Source organism: Gorilla gorilla, chromosome 15 (genome assembly GCF_029281585.2).
Source record: "Gorilla gorilla gorilla isolate KB3781 chromosome 15, NHGRI_mGorGor1-v2.1_pri, whole genome shotgun sequence".
In the NCBI taxonomy this organism is placed as follows: domain Eukaryota; kingdom Metazoa; phylum Chordata; class Mammalia; order Primates; family Hominidae; genus Gorilla; species Gorilla gorilla.
The window spans coordinates 26,079,853-26,099,546 of NC_073239.2; the positions used below are offsets into that span (position 1 = coordinate 26,079,853).

Consider the following 19,694-nt stretch of genomic DNA (forward strand, 5'->3'; position numbering starts at 1 on the left):
TGTGGAAAAAGACTACACTCTGAAAAGCTACAAAACACTGCTGAGAGAAATGAAAGACCTAAATAAATGAAGAGATAGACAATGCTCGTGGGCGTAATATTGTTAAGATGTCAATTTAACACAATCCCAACCAAAATCCCCAGCAGGTTTTTTTTTTTTAAGATACTGGCATGCTGATTCTAAAACCTATATAAAAATGCAAAAGCCTTGTAATAGCAAAAACATTTTTAAAAAGAAAAAGTCAGTGGTCTCCAACTATGTGATTTCATGACTTCTTATAGAGCTATGTTAATCAAGACAGATGTGTAGCTCAATAGAACATAAGGGAAAAGTCAGATATATAGCTCAATAGAACACAAGGGAAAGGCCAGAAACAGACCCAGACAATTGCTTTTCAACAAAGATACCAAGGTAATTCACTGTATTCAAATGGTAGTCTATTCAATAAATAGTATTGAAATAACTGAATGTTTTGGGCAGAGGGTGGGGGGAAGAACATTGACCTCATATATTAAAACTTAATTCAAATTGGATCACAAGAAAAAAAAACTTCTAGAAGAAAACATAGTGAAGAATCTTCATGATCTTGGGGTTTGGCAAAGATTTCTTAGGAAACTGAATCATAAAAAACACTGATGAATTAAACATCAAAATTAAGAACTTTCTAATCAAAAAAACATAGTTAAGCAAAGAAAAAGGCAAAACACAGATTGGGAATAAACACTGGCAAAACATATACCTGACAAAGGATTTATATCCACAATGCATAAAGAATGCTTACAACTCAAATAGACATCAAAATAAAATGAACAAAATGGAGAAAAGATTTGACCAGACATTTAAAAAAAACACAACATAGCCAACAAGCAAAAGAAAATATGAACATCACTGGTCATAAAGGAAATGCACATTAAAATAGCAAAAAAAAAAAAAGCAAACCCACTACAGCACCCACAAGAATACTTGTCTCACAAAAAATGAACTCAAAATGAATTACAGCTCTAAATACAAAATGTAAAACTATAAAATTTCTAGAAAAAACACAGAGGAGAAAATTTCTGTGACCTTATGTTATGTAAGATTTCTTAGATACAATACTGAAAGCACAAGACAAAAAAAGATAAACTGTACTTAAAGTTAGTATCTTCTGCTCATCAAAAGACACTGTTAAGAGAATAAGACAAGCCTCAGACTGAGAAAGTATTTGCAAATCATAATCTAATAAAGGACTTAGTTAGATCCACAATATATTTTCTGAAAAAACTCTTCAAACTTAGTAATACAGAACACATCCACGAAAATGGTGGAGCAAGGGGCTCTGCAGGCCTGTACCTCCCTAGAAACACAGAAAAACCTGGCAAAAAACTCACAATCAACAATGTCTCAACAAATAGAGAATACCAATAAAGAAGTAGAAATGATAAAAAGGAAATAGAAATTCTGCAGCTGAAAAGTACAATAACTGAAATAATAAATTCATTACAGAGGTTTAACAGCACGTTTGAGCAGGCAGGAGAAAGAATCAGCGAACTTGAAGACAGGTTAGTTGAAATTATCCGGTCTGAAGAGCAGAAAGAAAAAAAATGAAAAATAAACAGAGCCCAAGAGACTATGAGACACCATCAAGTATACCAATATATGCTTAATAGGAGTCCAAGAGGGACCGGAGAAAGTGGAACAGAAAGAATGTTTGAAGAAATAATAGCCAAAAACTTCCCAAATTTCATGTAAGACTGAAATCTATACATGTAAGACTTCAATCTACACATTTTTAAGAAGCTCAAGATCTTTAATCAGGACAAATTCTAGGAGATCCACATTGAGACACAGTATAGTCAAACTGACAAAAACAAAGACAAAGAATCTTGAAAGCAGCAAGAGAGAAGTGATTAACACATACAAAATATCCCCAATAAGATTAAGAGCCAAATTCTCATTAGAAACCATAGAGTTCCAGAAGGCAGTGAGATGACATATTTAAAGTGCTGAAAGACAGGAAAAAAACCCAAACCTGTCAGCAAAGAATCCTATCTGCAGCAAAACTATGTTTCAAAAGTGAAGATGAGTACACATACTCACATGGGAGGCAGGCAAGTAAACAAATATTTCACACATGCAGTGTAGCCTTACAGAGGTGGTGATATTATAACGTAATTGTGAAAAATAAATATTCTGAGCAGACAAGGCAGAAAAAGCATTCTAAGTAGAGTGTGTGTAAAGGTACAACAGTGTGTGAAAGCCTGGGATGTTTGGGGAATGTCAGGAATTTCTTCTGGAAGTTGCTGTTGCCAATTCTGCCATTTGGTTGGATTATATAAATCTCCTTGGATTGGATTATCAGATAGTAAGTAATATAATCCCCCCCCTTCACCAGCTGGTCCTAACCCTGACTTCGTGGGCAGGTCTTATTCCAGTCCTAGCCCCTTCCACTGACCAAGTCAGGCTCTAAATAACCAGCCCAATCCAAACTACCCTTCTTAAAGCAGGTGGCATCTTTTTTACTACAGTTCAGGCAATAAAGGCTATTCTGTCACAACTCCCACAGAACCAGGTCTTCTCCTGTCTAAAAAATAAGGCCTTAATTATATTTTAACAGGACAATGTATCTGCTACCTTATGTGACAGAGCAATTAAACTTTTAAGATTCCAGGCAGGACCCAGGCAGAGGAACATGGCAGAAAGAACATTACACTTGAATTATACATTTTCTGTGTTTGAACTCCTTGCTCTGCCTTGTGTCCAATGGAGATGATAATACCTACCTATTAGGGTTCTTATATGCAAAGTAGGAGAAGTAATTCGATGAAGAGAAGGAAGGGTGAAAGGAATTCAGAAAGATCAGAAGTTTCTGAGATCAAGAAAGACCACAAAGTTTCTAGGTCCCTAACTGTTAATGGTGGTTATCCCTGGGGAGAGAGAAGGGGTAGGGGCTTTTTCTTTTAATTTCTTATAAATTTTGGCATTGTTTGACTTTTTACAATGAACATAATTATGTACTTAAAATATATTTGGCATATATATTATACCTCAATAAAAAGTTTCTTAAAAGCCTATATTCTCTGGAAAATCATCCAGGAGACAGATAAGAATGGCTGTTTCTCAGAAGGTCTGGTAGACCTGGGGTCTAGGGTGAAAGGGAAACTTTTAGTAGATCTGTCCTACTAGAGATGCTAATGGGACACCAGACAGTAACTCAAAGCCATACAAGGAAATAAAAACACCAGTAAAGGTAATTACAGAAGTAAATATAAAAGCCAGTAGTATTATTGCACTTTTGGTAATTCTCTTTTTCCTTTATGATTTAAAAGAAAAACATGTAAAATAAATATAAATCAATGTTATTGGGCACATTATGTATAAATGTAAAATAAGCAAAAAATATAAAATGTAATTTGACACAACATTTAGGAAGAAGGATGAGATATACAGAAGTGTAATTTTTGTATACTATGAAAGCTCAGTGGGTATTAATTCAAACTAGGTTGTTATAAGTTTAAGATATTAATTGTAATCCCCAAGATAGCCACTAAGAATATAACTAAAAAATATGTGCAGAAAAGGTAATGAGAAGGGAATCAAAATGGTACACTATACAAATCAATTAAACAAAAGGAAATAATGAAGGAAATGAGGAACAGAAAGATAGTATTTAGAAAACAAATACTAAAATGTCAGAAATCCTTCCTTAACAGTAATTAAATGTAAATGAATTACACTCTCCAATTAAAAGGCAAAGGTTGACAGAATGAATTTTTTTAAAATCCATACATACACTATCTACTAGGGTCAAGCTATAGATATCAAAACACAAATAGATGGAAAGTAAAAGGACAGAATAAGATACTTCATACAAACAGTAATCGAAAGTAAGCTTGGGTGTTTATACTAATGTCAGACAAAACAGGCTTTAAGTTGAAGATTGTTACAGGACTCAAAGGACATTAAAGACTGACTAAAAAGTTCAATCCATCAAGAAGACATGACAATTATACACAAACCCACCTAATAAGAGCCCCAAAATATACGAGGCAAAATTTGACAGAAATGAAAGGAGAAATAGTTTAGACTTAACATATACAGAACACTCCACCCTACAACAACAGAATGAAACATTCTTCTCAAATGCACGTGGAACAATATCCATGGATATACCGTGTTAGACCACAAAATAATACATTTTACAAGACTGAAATCACACAAAATATCCTCTCCAATGACTATGGAATGAAACTAGAAATCAATAAAAGGAAAACTGGAAAACTGAGAAACATATGGAGATTAAATAACAACTTTAAATAGACAAAAAGTCAAAAAAGAAATCACAAGGGAAATTAGAAAATACTTAGAGACAAATAAAATCAAGCCCCCAAAACAATGACCCAACTATATGCCCAAAGAAACTAGAAAAAGACCAAACTAAACCCAAAGCTAGCAGAAGGAAGGAAATAATTTAGAGTCCAGATAATGTAATTAAAAAATTTTTAAATTGAGAATCAATAAAATAAAAATTGCTTGAGAAGATCGACAAAATTGAAAACGTTTAGTTAGATGACCCAGAGAAAAAAAAGAGAAGACTCAAATTACTAAATCAGAAGAAATGAAAGTGGGACACTGCTACAGACCTAATAGAAATAAAAAGAATTAAATGAGACTATTATGAACAATTATACTCTAAGAAGTTAAAAGTTAACAAATTAAACAATAGGTTAAACAAATAACAAAAGTGACAAGAAGAAATAGAAAATTTCAACAAATCTACAAACAAGAGATTGAATCACTAATGAAGAACCTCCCAACGAATAAAGTCCTAGCCCAGATGGGTTCACTGGTGAACCCTATTAAACCTTTGAAGAAAAATTGGCACCAATCTTTCTCAAACCCCTCCAAAAGATATGATGACACTTCCTAACTCATTTTATGAAGCCACCAATACCCCGATACCAAAGCCAGAAAAAGACATCACAGAAAATAAAACTGCAAGCCAATTATCTCTTATGAACATAGATGCAAATATCCTTAACAAACTACCAGCAAACTGAATTCTGATAAAGAAAATTTTGTACCATAACCAAGTGGGATTTATCCCAGAAATGCAAAGGTGGTTCAGCTTATGGAAATCAACCAATATAATATACCATACTAATAGAGAAAAAGGAAAAGGTCACATGCTCATCTCAATAGATGCAGAAAAAGCATTTGACAAAATACAATACTCATTGATGATAAAAACACTCAAACATTTAGGAATATAAGGGAACTTCCTCAGCATCTATGGAAAAACCTGTAATTAACATAACTATCAGTGAAAGACTGCACACTTTCCACCTAAGATCTGGAACAAAACAAAGATACAGACTTCCACCACTTGTAGTCAACACTGAACCAGAAGGTCTACTCAGAATAATAAAGCAAGAAAGCAAGAAGTAACTCTATTCAAAGAAGGCATGATCTTATATGTAGAATTTCCTAGAGAATTCACAAAAAACTGTTAGAGCTACTAAACGAATTCAGCTAAGTTACAGGATGCAAGATCAACACACAAATATCAGTTGTATTTCTATATAACAATGAACAATCCAAAAAGGAAATTAAGTAAACAATTCCATTTACAATAGCATAAAAACTACTTAGTAATAAATTTAACCATGGTGGTGCAAGATTTTTGCACTGAAAACTACAAAACAGTGCTGAAAGAAATTAAAGAACTGTAAATAAATGAAAAGACATTTTGCATCCATAGGTTGAAAAACTATATCAAGATGGTTATACTCCCCAAAGCAATTTATAGATTTGATACAATTCCTGTCAAAATCCCGATGGCCTTTTTTTTTTGCAGGAATGGAAAAGCTAAGCCTAAACTGCAAGGGATCCTGAATAGTCAAAAGGATCCCCAAGAAGAAAAAGTTGGAGGATTCAAATTTTCCAATTCCAAACTTACTACAAATCCACTGTAATCAAGACAATGTGGTACTGGCACAAGGACAGACATACACATCAATGGAAAAGAAGAAAGAGTCAATAAATAAACTCACATGTTTTATAGTAAACTAATTTTCAATAAGGGTGCCAAGACCATTAAATGGGAAGAAAACAGTCTCTTCGACAAATGGTCCTGGGACGACCAGACAGCCATGTAAATAAGAATGAAGTTGGCCAGGTGTGGTGGCTCACGTCTGTAATCCAGCACTTTGGGAGGCCGAGGCGACAGATCACGAGGTCAGGAGATCAAGACCATCCTGGATAACATGGTGAAACCCAGTCTCTACTAAAAATACAAAAAAATTAGCCGGGTGTGGTGGTGGGTGCCTATAGTCCCAGCTACTTGGGAGGCTGAGGCAGGAGAATGGCATGAACCCAGGAAGTGGAGCTTGCAGTGAGCCGAGATTGTGCCACTGCACTCCAGCCTCGGCAACAAAGCGAGACTCCATCTCAAAAAAAAAAAAAAAAAAAAAAAAAGGAATGAAGTTGAACCCCTACCTCACACGCATTAAAAAAAATCAACTCGAAATGGATCAAGACCTAAATGTAAAAGACAGAACTATAAATCTCTTAAATGAAAATCTAGGGGTAAATTTTCATGACCTTGTATTTGGCAATGGTTTCTGAGATATGACACCAAAAGCACAAGCAACAAGAAAAAAATAAATTGAACTTTACCAAAGTATAAAACTTGTGCATCTAATGACAATCTACAGAATGGGAAAAAATATTAAGAAATCATATAACCTGAAAAGGGTCTAGTATCTAGAATACATTAGAAACTCTTACAATGCAACAACAAAAAGACAAGTAATCCAACTTAAAAATGAACAAAATATCTGAAGACATTTCTCCAAAGAAAATATTCAAATGGCCAACAGCACATGAAAAAATGCTCATTATATTAGTGATAAGTAAATCAAAGCCACAATGAGATACCACTTCATGTCCACTATAATAGCTATAATAATAATTTTTACAAACTAAAATAGTAAGTGTTAATGATGATATGGAGAAATTAGAACCCTTACATATTGCTAGTGGGAAAGTAAAATGATGCAGCAAGGGTGGAAAACAGTTTGGCAATTCCACAACACGTGAAACAAGACTACCATATCATCCAGCAATTCCACTAGCTATGTAACCAAAACAATTGAAATATTTCAATTCAAACAAAAACTTGCATACATATGTTCACAGCAGCACTATTCACAAAAGAGATCACTAAATCAATACATTACAAAGAAACAACCTAATTATACAACAATTGATGAATGGATATACAAAATGTGGTATATCCATAGAATGATTATGTGGCAATAAAAAGGAATAAAGTACTGAAACATGCTACAACATAGATAACGTTGAAAACATTATATTAAATGAGGGAAGTCAGACATAAAAGGTTACATGTTTTGGAACTAGGTAGAGGTGATGGTTGCACAACATCGTGAATGTACTGTCACTGAAATGTCTACTTTAAAATGGCTAATTTTTGACTGGGCATGGTGGCTCACACCTGTAATTCCAGCACTTTGGGAGGCTGAGGTGGAAGGATCGCTTGAGGCTAGGAGTTTGCAACCAGCCTGGACAACATGGTGATATCCTGTCTCTACAAAAAAAATTTTTAATTAGCCAGTCTTGGTGGCAAATGCCTGTAGTCCTAGCTGCCTGGGAAGCTGAGGTGGGAGGACTGCTGGAGTCCAAGAGTTGGAGGCTGCAGTGAACTATGATTGTGCCAGAGCTACAGCTTTGGGTGACAGAGATCTTGTCTCAAATAAAATGGCTAATTTTATAAATGGGAATTTTACCTCAAAAAAAGGTCAAATGTACACCTATCATATGATGCAGCCAAGAGAAATAAGGCATATGTCCATTGTACACAAAGGTCAACAGAAACTTTATTTGTGATAACTAAAAACTGTAACAATGTATATGGATAAAACAAACTGTGGTATATTCATACAAGAGAATACATTTACTAAAACTCATTGAACTATACCCCTAAAATGGGTGACTTTTATTGCATACAAATTGTATACCAGATACTTGTTTAAAAGTTAACAATTTTTATTTAAAACAAAAGGATAAGTTTAAGACAAAAAGCAATGGCTGGGCACGGTGGCTCACGCCTGTAATCCCAGGACTTTGGGAGGCTGAAGCAGGCAGATCCCTTGAGGTCAGGAATTTGAGACAAGCCTGACCAACATGGCGAAACCCTGTCTCTACTAAAATCACAAAAATTAGCCGGGCGTGGTGGCAGGTGCCTGTAATCCAGCTACTCAGGAGGTTGAGGCAGGAGAATCACTGGAACTGGGGAGGCGGAGGTTGCAGTGAGTCAAGATCGCACCACTGCATTCAGCCTGGGCAACAGAGTGAGACTCCATATCACACACACACACACACACACACACACAAAAGTAACAAAGTTACAAGTTTACATTAAGTTATCAATATATAACTAGTCCTCAGGAAACAGATGTCATCCTCCCCTACCCCACCCCACCCTACCACCCATTGGCTCCATATGTCCATTTTCATGTTTCTTCATGATTCCACTGTCATAGCAACACATAAGACCTTTCCAGCTTGGCTTCCAATGGTCTTATGATATCCCAACTCCAAAATCAAGAAATCACATGAATGGTCTAGCCTGCATCAGATATGCAGCTCTGATATAAATACCTGTACCAGTTTTGTTGGGGAAGTGGTATGTGACTTTAAGTGGTATGGGGCTTTATGTCCCTTAGACCAACCCTACCTACTGGTCATGAGAATGATGTCCCTACATTGTTGGGCAGGTTTTTAAAGAAAAGCTGTGGACAAGGAGATTAGGCAACTGTCTTAAGTGTTCAAACTGAAAAGGAAAAGTTTTGTTTTTAAATTCCCTAACATTCTGAATTAAGATACTTTTTATTACATCTAACATACCACTCTTATAATTAAAAAAAAAAAAAAAACTGTACCAAGAGTGTAAGGACCAGCCCCACAGGATCGGTGGGTTTTTCTCCCCGTGTGCGGAGACGAGAGATTGTAGAAATAAAGACACAAGACAAAGAGATAAAAGAAAAGACAGCTGGGCCCGGGGGACCACTATCACCAAGACACGGAGACTGGTAGTGGCCCCAAATGCCAGGCTGTGCTGATATTTATTGGATACAAGACAAAGGGGCAGTGAGCCATCTCCAATGATAGGTAAGTTCACGTGGGTCACGTGTCCACTGGACAGGGGGCCCTTCCCTGCCTGGCAGCCGAGACAGAGAGAGAGACAGCTTACACCATTATTTCTGCATATCAAAGACTTTTAGTACTTTCACTAATTTGCTACTGCTATCTAAAAGGCAGAGCCAGGTGTACAGGATGGAACATGAAGGCAGACGAGGAGTGTGACCACTGAAGCACAGCACCACAGGGAGACGGTTAGGCCTCCAGATAACTGCGGGTGGGCCTGACTGGTGTCAGGCCCTCCACAAGAGGTGGAGGAGTAGAGTCTTCTCTAAACTCCCCCGGGGAAAGGGAGACTCCCTTTCCCGGTCTGCTAAGTAGCGGGTGTTTTTCCTTGACACTGACGCTATCGCTAGACCATGGTCCTCTTGGCAACGGGCGTCTTCCCAGACGCTGGTGTTACCGCTAGAACAAGGAGCCCTCTGGTGGCCCTGTCCGGGCATAACAGAAGGCTCACACTTGTCTTCTGGTCACTTCTCACTATGTCCTCTCAGCTCCTATCTCTGTATGGCCTGGTTTTTCCTAGGTTATGATTGTAGAGCGAGGATTATTATAATATTGGAATAAAGAGTAATTGCTACAAACTAATGATTAATGATATTCATATATAATCATATCTAAGATCTATATCTAGTATAACTATTCTTATTTTATTATTTTATTATACTGGAACAGCTCGTGCCCCCAGTCTCTTGCCTCGGCACCTGGGTGGCTTGCCGCCCACACAAGAGGAAATTAAATATTTTAAAAATACATTTTAAAAGCTACTAAATCTTTTGGTGCCTCAGTTTCTTCATCTTAATATAGAGATAATAAAATGGTTGTGAGGATTAAGTGAGAAAATATGTATAAAGCATTTTAAATTCATGAATATTAACAAACATTGCTCCTTATTTTTTGCCACTTGAAATGTCCTCTGAGCCTATAATTACAATACTTATTCTTCCATATTGTTTATAAACCATACGCTATCACTAAAATCTCTACTAAACTACACAGAATTATATGCTATCATCTCAGAAAAAAGCCAAGCCTTAAAAAAAAAAGCAACAACTTTTTGAGTCATTAACCCAAGACAAAATGTGTTAAATTGTTAAAATAATAAGTACTCACTGAACATACACAGTTTCAGAGTATCATGACACTCACTATTCTGCACTGTGCACTGCAGACATAAAAATTAAAAGGACAAGGGCAGTCTTGCACTATATATTTATAAGCAAAAAGCACGGCCTGGAGAAGTCTTTAAACCCATTTGAGTAAAATCTTAAGGGGAAATAAAAAGGCCAATGGCTAAATATGCATAAAATGTAATAAAAGATAGATTCGGAGAATTCTAGCAGTATTGATAGAACATCAGCAGGTTGGAAGAGACTGGCGTAATATTATGAAGATGGTCCTTGGGAAGAGAAGTTGGTACCAGACTCTGAAGGGCTCTGTAAATAAAAAGCAAAGCTAAGAAATTTGAATTATATATGGTAGATAATGGGAAGCCATCAGAGATACTTATGGAGCAACATCTGGAGGGAGACTGAAGAGAGGCAAGAAATATTACTTTTTTAAAAAAGCATAAACTTTTGAGTTAAATTTCCGACTTCAGTTCCAACGTGTGTGAGAACAAATTACCGAGCCCCTCTTAGCCTGTTTTCTTATTTGAAGATAGTAACTACCTCAGCGATATTCTAAAGATTAATGAGAGAATGTATGTGATGCGGTTTTTACAGTTTAGTAACTCAATGTAATTGGAGACTTATGTATCATTTGCTATGTGGCACACACTATTTTAAGGTCTTTGTATATATTAACTCATTCAACCCTCACAATAATCCTACAAAATCTACCTCATCATATGGTAGAGGGAAATGAAGCAGAGAGGTTAAACAGCTTGCCCCGGGTCACCTAGCTATCAAGTGGTGGAGATGGGCTTCAAACCAAGGCAATCTGGCCCCAGTTCCATGTCTTTAATCAACACATTATAATGCCTCTCTAGGAAAGATCAAATCAGTGTTTTTAAAACTCACAGTATTTTCTAACCTTTCAGTTAAATATGCAGACTGTTCAATGCCATCCTCCAGACCTACTGATTCAGAATCTGAGATCTGAAGTGCAGGAATCAGCACTGTTGAACAAATCCTTCAAGCTAATGTATACACAATAAATTCTGAAACTCACTGATTTAAGAAAGAGCAAAAATCCAATGAAAATAATTCAGGTAGAAAAAAATAAAGAGATTAGGATATAGCGATCAATTTTTAAAAATTACCATTTGTTGACAGCACATATGAAATAAGCAGAAAGGCTTAGAGAAGTATAGCCAATGTCTTTGTTACAAAGACACTATATGAAAAATGCTCATATTTTAACTATCCTAAACACCGAGTATTTAAGTCTATTCTTCCTGGCCAACACTTAAAAGTTCAATAGCAGGAAGAATGGGGGTGCTGGAATAACCAGCACTGGATGAAGGAATGTTTTTATTCTGATTATTATGAAGTCCTACTTTTAAAAATATATTTATACATTTAAATGGTACAATATCCTGGTGTTAAAACCTTAAAACGAACTTAAAATATCTTTTCGTATTAGGCTACACAAAACTGACGATTTTTAATAAAGATGTAAAACTTGTACACATTTAAAGTTCCCATTTATAGTTTACATTTATGGCACACTTTTAAACCATTCCAGAAGGCATGACTTTACTACTGGGTTAGACAGAGTTCCATATTTCAGATAGTTCATCATTAAAAATTTTTTTTAAAAAGCCCAAAACAATAAAACCCAAAGAAAACAGATGCTCAAAGCATTAGTGGATTACTTCCAAAAAGACTCCATAACAACCCAGTTGGCCAATGAATGAGGGAGGCGAAAAGGCAGGGCGGTGGAACTAAACCTTATTCCTATTGTTTGCAAACTAAGACCCTAGTGAATCACCACCGCTGTTACCACAGCCGGTTTAAATAGGAGTCTCGGACTTTTGCGGTACATGAAAAATGTCAACCGTGAAAGAAAAATATCCGGGTTTTAAATACAAAGGACACTCGAATTTCAGTTTAAATCCCACTCAGGCATTCCAAAGACTGTCACCTCCCTGCAGTCCAGAGTTAATCAAGGTTGCCCGGGTATCTCTCTCAGGAGGAAGGCGGAGCCACGTAGAGCATCTTTTCATTCTAAACCTGCCCCAACCTTCCATCTTTCATTAAAAGAGATTTGTTTAAACGTGGCAACGCTTTCACAATGAGATTTAACTACTGTTAAAGTTTCAGCATTCGAGCCGAATTGGTGGAAATAATAAACTACGGGTTAAAAAAAAGCCACGGAGGATGCGTATAAACAAGGTTTACTCGCCGGGGACCGGCAGGGCCTCCGAATCCTCAACACTGAGAGCTGGCTGGCGTGCGCAACCGTCGAGAGCGCTGGTCCAGCAAACGCCCCCAGTGCCCCGAATTTCCTTAGTCTCCAGGCCGGGCCCCAGCACCAGACGTCCCCAAAAGCACTGCAAGGCCCCGGCTGCGACGTCCGGCCTCCTGACACCCTCTCCCACCCCACGGTCCTGCTTCTCTCTCTGGAACGCTCTGCGTCTTCCCGTTCCCCATTTACTCACCAAGGAGAGCTGGGCAGAAGTTCCAGAGCCTCAGTGCCACTTTTCCCGGCCCGCTGTACGTCGGGGCACGCCGACCGCGAGCAGCCACATTCAACGGCCCACAGGATTCAAATTCGCCCACTTCCGCTCGCAAACCCGGAAAGAGCGGTCGGCCCCGCCCTCGAGGGGTGGGACCCGCGGAGGCGCTGGCTGTGGGGAAGGGCCCGTGTGCTCCCGCCCTTCTGGCGCTCCTGCGCTGCTGCTCGGTGCTAACCTGGCTGTGTTGCCTTCGCTTGTTTGTTTTGTCGGGTCTCTCTCCCTATTTAGGAGCTCAGAAAAACTCCGGGCGCGGGGTCATTGTTTCCGCCTATTTGCTCTTGAGGGGATCCTCTTTTTTCCAAAATGGACAGAGATGTGCCGAAGTTTCGTCACCTTCGAGGAATGGGGCGAATGAAAGCACAAACGGAGGCAGGAGGGTTTTATCTTTCCCTTCATCCTCGAGGAAACAGCAGCAGCAGCAAGAAGGAAAAAAACAAACCCTCCAAGTACTTAGTGCAGCCTTTCCTGGGCCTCTCAGTCCTATCCCGGCACGGTCAGGGCTTTTAATTTATTTCCGTCCTGGGTTTGGGGAAAACAAAAAGCCAAGTTCACCCGTATTCAGCCAAAAGTTGAAAATAAGTGGTCGGACCAATACCTGGTCTCAAATACACTATTTGATGGTGTTAGAAGGCAATAAATTTTATTTCCCCCCTCAGATAAGGGCTCACTTTACGAGATTATTAAGTATTGTCCCGTGAGATTATTGAAACAACAGTATCTTTTCCTTTATCGAGGACCACAGTATATCTTTGATCCAAAACGTCTTAAGCTTCTGAAGAGACATCTGGGAGCTTCCAGAAACTAAAGGAAGGACTGGAAATGCTAGGGGGTGAGGGGCGCTAAATAACTCTGACCTTTATGGCTGTGATTGATGTTGCCACCAGATCATCCTCACATCTAATAACATTGAATTACCTAAACGGATTAGTACATACCAAACCATGACAGCATACCTTTAGCCTTTGTCAAAAATACAGTTTGAGGGCCGGGCGCGGTGGCTCACGCCTGTAATCCCAGCACTTTGGTAGGCCCAGGCGGGTGGATCACGAGGTCAAGAGATCGAGACCATCCTGGCTAACATGGTGAAACCCCGTCTCTACTAAATGTACAAAAAATTAGCTGGGCGTGATGGCGGGCGCCTGTAGTCCCAGCTACTCGGGAGGCTGAGGCAGGAGAATGGTGTGAACCCGGGAGGCGGAGCTTGCAGTGAGCAGAAATCGCGCCACTGCACTCCAGCCTCGGCGACAGAGCGAGGCTCCGTCTCAAAAAAAAAAAAAAAATACAGTGTGAAAGGTTTACTAGATTTCTGGGAACCTATGCTACAGGTAATCTGACACAGGGGGTGTGTAAAGCTATTAACTGATGTACTGTTTTTAACAGTGGAAGATAGAAAATAATCTGTGTCTACAAATAAGGAAGGGGTTAAATACATGTAAGTTATGATACTTTAGCATCTGATATACTGACACTGCGGGCACTAAAAGTAATGAAGTAGATCAGCAGGTACTGAAATGAAATACTGAAAAAGTTTAAGAAGGACTGTAGTATCCTTGTTTGAAAGTATGTGTGTGTATATGGTATACAAAGTTTTGGGATGGATACCTAAGCTGTAAACATCTCTGGGAGCGGGCTGGTAAATAAGAGTAGGAAGAGATGGAGAACTTTTACCTTTCACTTTATCACCAGTTGAATTTTTAAGATAATAAACTTTTTGTTTTAATTTTGCAATTTTGTTCTTTAAGGAAGATTGCTAGAAATTGAATACATTCTAGATACAAAATCAGGTTTAATGAGCGTATAAATTTCTAATGTTTGGATAGTCTATGTCCATTCATTCATTCAGCAGTTCTTTCTACAATTACATATAATGATTTGACCACACATTTTGTCATTCATGATATAGTGTATTATTTTATGTTCCACATATCTAATATGACCCCGTTAAATATATTGCTCCTTGAAGTTTCTTGAAGGCAGAAACTATGTTATATATTTTCCTATGTCTTTCATAATTCTTGGCACCTTCCCACCATTCTTATCCTTCACAGGAATTAAATTCTCAAGTTGACCTGTATACAAAAGTTAAAAATGCCCTGGAAAATCCACCCAAAAGATTATATATATATGATTTTCTTTATACAACTCTATGAGCAAGGTTTTTTTTTTTTTTTTCAGTTTGTCCCCTGAGTTCTCCTTGGTCAGTCCTTCTCTACAACCCTTAATTAATTCTTCAATTTCTTCCGCTAAAATGTTGTCAAAGTCATTATCACCCCGCAGCCTGGCCATCACTTGGAATAATGAGATTCAGTTCTCATCAGTGGTGGAGAGCCCTGTAAAGTCATTCACATTTTTTTCCATAAGATTAGCCAGGCTTAATTGTATTAATTGTCTAGGGCTGGTGTTCACTGAATGGACTATCTGGTTATTTGTACTAATTAAAATGTTGTTCTTTTTTTTTCACCCAGAGTGAGTATAGGTGATTTTGAATACAAACAATATTCAAGTAATGTTACAGCATTTTGTGAACAAAAAAGATCTTCAATAAATACCCACTGACTAAATCAAAGAGCCTGAGTAAATACAACTTAAGGACTTCTTTTTTTGAGACGGAGTCTCGCTCTGTCGCCCAGGCTGGAATGCAGTGGCGCAATCTCCGCTCACTGCAAGCTCCGCCTCCTGAGTTTATGCCATTCTCCTGCCTCAGCCTCCCAAAGTGCTGGGATTACAGGCGTGAGCCACCGCGCCTGGCCACAATTTAAGGACTTTTGAAAGAAAATATTCATTGCAGGACGTACTTAAATCTAACAAACCTGGCCATCAGACCAGGCATTCTGAGAGCTTATAAACATTTTAAATTGAGTGAAATTGATATAAGTATTCCACTTAATACATGCTGCAAAAAATGAAGAATAAAATTAAGAATTTTATTCAGTCTCTGATAATCCCTCAGTAATGTGAACTAGCTGAGAACTGAATTCTTAGAAAATTTTAGTTGTAGCTAATGTAACCTCTCTTTCCTGCTTTCCTCTTCCTATTCAATCCACATACAGCAGAAAACAAAACAAAAACACTCCTGGGACCAAGGGTCATCAATTTTACATGGAAGAAACAACATAAACTGCTTTGGCAGAAGAATTCCTATAATCTACTCTAAAAGGTTTTTACCACAACCAACATGAGTAACAAAAATGATCAAATGCGTAGAAATAAATTTTAAAGAAAATTCACAAAATCAAATTAGAATTCAATTTAATTTAAAATAATTTTTAAATTTTAAATACAGTTTTAAAGAAATTTTCTTTAAAGAAAGATATAGAACCTGCTACTTTAAAATATAATTTGAGAACGTAAGTGATTTCAATGTTCATATAGGAAAATTAATATGTAAGAATTGTTAAGACATATTAGAAAAAGAAAACAGAGGTCAGGAGTAGACAATTTGTCTTACTAGAGAGTAAAAACTTACCACAAAGCTGCTACAAAGAGTAGCCAAAAAAAAAAAAACAGACAAAAAATATAGTATTAGCACAAAAAAGAAAAAGAGAATCCAGAAAAATGAAACTATATAGAGAATATTAATATAAAGGTGATATTTCCTTTTCAGGAAAAGGATGGGTTCATTCATAAATGAACAAGAACTGGAAATAACTGGCTAGCTATATGGAAGATATAAAGTTAGGCCTGTACCTTTTATCATATACCAAAATAAATTCTGGAAGCATTAAAGATTGAAATTTTAAAAAATAAAAGTATATTGGGGAGAAGTTTAGAATGGTAACTGTGACTTTAGGGTAGAAGAGACTTCTTAAACAAGGCAGGGCCAGGTGCAGTAGCTCTTGCCTGTAATCCTCGCACTTTGAGAAAGCCAAGGCGGGAAGAGCACTTCAAGCCAGGAGTTTGAGACCAGCCTGGGCAACATAGTGAGACTGCTGGCTCTACGAAAAACAATTTTTTAAAAAATTTAGCTGGGTGTGGTGTTGTGCACCTGTAGTCCCAGCTACTCAGGAGGCTGAGGTGGGAGGATCCCTTGAGCCCAAGAGTTGGAGGTTGCAGTGAGCTGTGCACCACTGCACTCCAGCCTGGGTGACAGAGCAAGACAGGAATCCTAGAAGCCATAAAATAAAAGATGAGTACGTTTCATTATGTTAAAGTTTAAAATATTTGAACAGTAAAAGTCACCATGACACATTGAAAGATAAATGAGTGACAATGATAAAATATTTATAAAACATAGGACACTAGGTTAACAATTCTAATGTAAAAACTTTTATAATTTTTTTCAAAAAGCAATAAAAATGGGCAGAAGAAATGAACAAGTAATTCATTGAAAAGGAAATGAAAGAGGAGGACAAGACACAAAAAATACTCAACTGTACTACCTCACTTTTGGGAATACAAATCAACCAACCAAATACCAACTTTATTGGATTAGCAAAAATTAAAACAATTCACAATATCCCACACTGGGAGGGTGTGGTGGTAAAATGTACACTCTTTTTTTTTTTTTTTTTTTTTGAGACAGAGTCTTGCTCTGTCACCCAGGCTGGAGTGCAGTGGCGCGATCTTGGAGCTTGCATTTGGTATATGATAAAAGGTACAGGCCTAACTTTATATCTTCCATATAGCTGGAGTGCAGTGGCGTATCACTGCAACCTCCACCTCCCAGATTTAAGCAATTCTCCTGCCTCAGCCTCCTGAGTAGCTGGGATTACAGGCATGCGCCACCATGCCCGGCTAATTTTTGTATTTTTTTAGTAGAGATGGGGGTTTCCCCATATTGGTCAGGCTGGTCTCGAACTCCTGACCTCGTAATCTGCCCGCCTCGGCCTCCCAAAGTGCTAGGATTACAGGCGTGAGCCACTGCACCCGGCCAAATGTACACTCTTATCCACAGGAGCATACATTGCTACAACTCTTGGAAAGTAACTCAGGCTTTTCTCAACTTTGGGATTCTCCTATAGAAATAAGCATGCTAGTGCTTTTTGAAGCACTACTTACAGTGGGTGCTAACTGGAAACAACTATAAAGAGGAAGATAATTGAATGAATTAGGGTACATCCATCCTGTTAGGAGGCCATCCAAAGTTGTGTTGCTTTGCCCCCTAAACCATTGCCTCCAGAGTTAGGGCTATTGAACCCCCAAAGACATGCAAATAAGAAGGTATGGTATTCTTTAATTAGAGAAATAACAATGCTGTCTTATACTGTAAAGCTAATAAACCTGGCACTCATTCTTAAATTAGCGCCCACTAGAATTAGTATACACTTTTGGACTAAATTGTCCTTTACAGGAACTCATTCCTTCTCTGTGTTAGCCATTTTTAACTTCTGGTAACCCTTCCTGCCTTTCAGATGAATCAGATTTTTTTTTTACCCTCAGCCACTACCCACATTTGAAGCAAATACTTGACTCATACTTAAGGCAGATCCATCCCTGAATGTCTGTTCACTTTTCTTTTATCTTCCACCTTGAGGATAAATTTCTAGCTTTCTCTGTAGCCTGTCTCCTCAGCAATACCTATTAATATTCTGCCTGGTATCTGATAACCCCTCACTTATCTGTTGCCTTGATTAGAGACCATCCCTGAGATCTTAGAATTAAAGTTTTTAATTAAGTTTTCTGCTACTCAGAGCCCTAATAGAGTCATACTATAAGAAGTGTACTTTGAGGCCGGGTGCAGTGGCTCACACCTGCATTTTATGTGGCTCACATAAAATATGTCACAATCAGCTACTCCTCAGAATACAGGCCACTGTAGGACTCTATTCCCAAACTTCTACTTCACTAACCTCTAACAAGAATGTAAAAGCATGAAATAGAGGTAATTCTCTTCTCTCCAGGTGACTTTATATCTTAATCATTCCTACTGTACTCATGATCTTGTTACTGCTCCCGTATTTACCTCAGGTTTGTTTTTTACTTCCTCCTTTAATGGTCTTTTTTTCTTCTTCCCCTCTCTGTGCTCACTGTCCTTATCTGTTACTTAGGCTTCCTCTATGATTCTCAGCAATATTTGAATACTTTGGAATATACTTAGTATTTCTAATTATGGCATTAATGCTAAAAAATTTTCATCCCATGATTCCAAAATAAATTAGCTTATATTATCATTATTATTATTATTAATTGTTGAGACAGGATCATGTTCTGTCACTCAGGTTGCAAGTGCAGGGATATGATCATGGCTCACTGCAGTCTCAACCACCTGGGCTCAAGTGATCCTCTCATTTCAGCTTTTCAAGTAGCTGGGGCCACAGGCACGCACTGCTATGCCCAGCTAATTGTTTTTTAAAAAATTTTTGTAGAGATGGGGGAATCTCGCTATTTTGCCCAGGCTGGTCTTGAACTCCTGGGTTCAAGTGATCCTCCTGCCTCAGCCTTCAAAAGTGCTGAGATTACGGGTGTGAACCACTGCCCCCAGCCATAGCCCATATTGTTGATCACCTCTTGTGTAGAAGACATAATGATAATATCATATGAAATAAGTACATGACCATTATTAGTGTATGACTCCATGATTAATAATAATTTGCCAAGCTTCTGCTATGCTGTCAGCAGTGCTAATATGTTTCTGAATGGAGTTGTATTCATTTTCTCAAGCAAAAAGGGCTTGATGCCTGATGCACTAAAAGCCAATATACACTGGGCTTTTGGGAAAAGAAAAGCTTTTTGTTATATGTCAACTCACAAGAAGACAGGAGTCCAGCTCAAAGCCGTCTCTCTGTGTTGGCTTTACTTTTATTAGAAAAGGTTTAGGGGGTGATTCTGAGACTAGTAGGTGATTGGTGGAAGAAAAGGGGAGGTCTGG

General features: G+C 37.9%; 1 protein-coding gene across 3 annotated transcripts in view; it reads right to left on the minus strand.

Moving 5' to 3' along the window:
- G2E3 (G2/M-phase specific E3 ubiquitin protein ligase) overlaps positions 1-13,240 on the minus strand; it is a 61,661-nt gene extending 48,421 nt beyond the window's left edge. Inside the window, exon 1 of one of the 3 annotated variants that reach the window (XM_004055044.5) lies at positions 12,809-13,240. The gene's annotated coding sequence lies outside the window, so the exon portion shown is untranslated. The remainder of the gene's footprint in view (positions 1-12,808) is intronic. The other 2 variants (XM_004055045.5, XM_055361352.2) reach the window with 2 other exon arrangements.
- Between the last annotated feature and the right edge of the window lie 6,454 nt (positions 13,241-19,694).